The following is a 3474-nucleotide window of genomic DNA, read 5'->3' as shown; positions in this document are numbered from 1 at the left end:
ACCCCACCCAACCCCCACCTCCAGGGTGAGGAGAAAGGTGGCAAATTGAGTTTAAATCCCGAGATATTAATTTTTTAATAAATCTAAGAACAACTTTATTTTCTCTTCTCCACCCAAAGCAAGTAAAAATCAACTAAATCCCAGGGTGTGGCCTGGGAGGAGAGGGAGCTCTGAGAGTCACAGTTCTCTTCATCCTCTATATCTGGTGGCGCTAAGGGGCCTGGGGAGAGAGGGTGCTAGCAACAAAGGCAAAGTCAAAGTGAAGGGCATGAGGGGACTCTAAAAGTGGGCAGGGGGTGGCTGGACTGAGGTGGAGCCCATGGTGTCTCATCTTCCCTGTCCGCATCTATGTCCTCAGACCCACCCTCCTGCTCCAAGTCCATCCCTGACAGCTTCTTGTCCTTGCCTTTGCTTCCTATCCTCCCATTCCTCCAGCCATTGTTGCCTGGCTTCCGGCCCCTCTCCCTTTCCATGGTGTTATCTTCCCCGTCATCCTGCATCTCAGGCACAGAGGCCACCAGGTCCTTCAAGAAGTCAGGCTGCTGGGGGCACCTGGGTGGCTCAGTCGGTTAAGTGGCTGACTTTCAGTTTCAGCTCAGGTCATGATCTCAGGGTTATGGGATTGAGCCTGTTGGACTCTGCACTGGGCTCTGGGTCTGCTTATCCTTCTCCATCTGCCTCAGTTCCTTCCCCTGCTCACACACTCTCTCAAATAAATGAGTAAATAAATAAATAAGTAAATAAAATAAAATAAAATCTTAAAAAAAAAAAAGTCAAACTGCTGCTCCAGCTCAAGACACTGCTTCAGGTGGGATGTGGTCATGGTTTGGTGCTTCAGGACCAGGTCACCTGGCAGGTCTTTGTCAACAGTGACTGGAAGAAGAGTTCGAGCACCCAGGAGATAATGATAGGTACAGCCGCTGCCACCTTCCCAATCTCTTCATCAGTCTGCATGAGGTTCTTGATTCACCTCAGCATGAACCCCACGTTACAGTTCTTGCTTGGCATCAATTTAATCAATCATGACTATATAATGAAGCCTCCACAAAACCCCAAAAGGACAGGGTTTGGAGAGCCTTCAGGTTGGTGAACACGTAGAAGTTCTGGGAGAGTGGTGCACCTGGAGAAAGTATGGAGGTTCTGTGCCTGTTCCCCACACTTTGCTCTGTGCATCTCTTCCATCTGGCTATTCTTGAGTTCTATCCTCTGATAATAAATCAGTGATCTAGTAAGTGAAATGTTTCTTTGAGTACTGTGAGCTGCTCTAACAGATTAATTGAATCCAAGAAGGACCTTGGGTGACAACCTGGGCCTTCAACTGGCATCTGAAGGGAGTGGTCAGTCTTATAAGATTAAAGTTTCAACCCATGGAATCTGGTGTTATCTCCAGGTAAACAGTGTCAGAATTGAGCTGAATTGTTAAGACACCCAACTGGTGTCTGGAGCATTGCTTGGTGGTGTGGGAAAACCACCCCCACTTCCCCACACTAAAATTGGGTGCTCAGACCACAAAGAATAGCCTAGGGGAAAAACCCTAGATGATCTTGAGTGTGGTGATGACTTTTTAAGCTATAACACCAAAGGCACAATATGTATGAAAGAAATAATTGAGAAGCTGGACTCCATCAAAATTAAAAACTTCTGCTCTGTGGAAGATAATGTCAAGAGATTGAGAAGGCAAGCCAGAGGCTGGAGAAAATATTTGCAATGTACACATCTGGCAAAGGACTTGTATCCAAAATACATAAACCATTCAAAAAACGCAACAAGAAGAAAACAAACAACCCAATTCAAATGGACCAAAAATCTTAACAGAAACTCCCCCAAAGAAGATACACCAGATGGCAAATAAGCATATGAAAAGATGTCCTTCATATGTCCTCAGATAAGTGCGAATTAAAACAAAACTGAAGTACTATTACACATCATATTAGAATGACCAATACCCAGAACCCTGACAACACCAAATGCTGGTGGTAATGGAGCAACAGGAATGCTCATTCATTCCTGGTGGAAATGTAAAATGATACAGAGACAGTTTGGTGGTTTCTTACAAAGCTAAATAAACTCTCACCATATGATCCAGCAACCTTGGTATTTACACAAAGGAGCTGAACACATACATCCACATAAAAGCCTTTTCATGGGTGTTTATGGCAGCTCGATTCATAATGCAGCAGCTTGGATGGAAGCAACCAAGATGTCCTTCAGTAGATGAATGGGTAAATAAACTGTGGTCCATCCAGACAGACTATCATTCAGCACTAAAAAGAGATGAGCTACCAAGCCATGAAAAGACATGGAAGAAATGTATGTTAAATGCATAGTACTAAATGAAATAAACCAATCTGAAAAGGCTACATGCCATGTGACTCCACTTACATGTATTCTGTAAAAGCCAAAAATAGGAAGATAGAAAAAAGATTATTAGTTGCCAGAGGTTTGAATTTGGGTGGATTGTTGCAGGGAGGAGCTATGAATGAATAGAAGGACCACAGAAAAATTTTAGGGCAGTGAGAATATTCTGTATGATATTATAATGATGGATACATGTCATTACATGGATGTATTTATCCAAACCCATAGAATTTATGTACAACACCAAGAGTGGACTCTAATATAAACTATGGATTCTGGATGATGACCATGTGTCATTGCAGATTCATCAATTTTAATAAATATGCCACTTTGGTGTAGAATGTTAATACTAAGAGAGGCTATGTATGTGGGGGGCAGGGGATATATGAGACATCTTGGTACCTTCTCCCCAGTTTTTCTATGAACATTACACTGCTCTAAAAAAAGTCTGAATTTTAAAAACGTATCCATTTTGCCCTCAGTCTTCAAAGATACTTTTTCTGCACAATTCTTATCAGTAGTTACTTTCTTTTAATATGTTGAAGATATTATTCACTTCCTCTGCCTTCTATTGCTGCTGTTGAAGCATCAGCTATTAGTCTAAATGCCACTCCATTGAATATCATCTGTCTTTTATCCTGGGCCAATTGTTTTTGCCTTTCTTTTAGTCTTTGCTGTTTTGCACTTTCACTCTGATGAATGTAGGTGGGAATTTCTTTTACTTCTCTCATTTGAAATCGGGGGACTTCTAGAATTGTGGGTTATGTATTTCATCAGTTCTAAAAATTAATAGCTATTATATCTTTACTCCCTCTCTACTGTCCTTTTGGAATTCTAATTAAATCATTGTTAGACCCTTTTACTCTATCTCCCATGTCACCCATGTCTTTTGTATTTTCCATCCTTTATTTTCTCTGTGACACCTTCTGGATAATTTTTTCTGACTTATCTTCAAATGCACCCAATTATCTTTGTATTCATGAGTAATTTATTAGTTTTATGCATTAATCCATAATATATCTATATATGCTTACATATATATACATATACATATATCCATCCATATTCATATTCATATCTACATCTATTTATTTATATACATATATTTATTTCTAG

General features: G+C 40.6%; 1 pseudogene; it reads right to left on the bottom strand.

Moving 5' to 3' along the window:
- Positions 1–211: 211 nt before the first annotated feature.
- Positions 212–978, bottom strand: LOC122897315 (annotated as a pseudogene).
- Positions 979–3474: the final 2496 nt, after the last annotated feature.

The sequence above is a fragment of the Neovison vison genome, chromosome X (assembly GCF_020171115.1).
Source record: "Neovison vison isolate M4711 chromosome X, ASM_NN_V1, whole genome shotgun sequence".
NCBI lineage: Eukaryota > Metazoa > Chordata > Mammalia > Carnivora > Mustelidae > Neogale > Neogale vison.
This window is presented reverse-complemented; position numbering and strand designations above follow the sequence as displayed.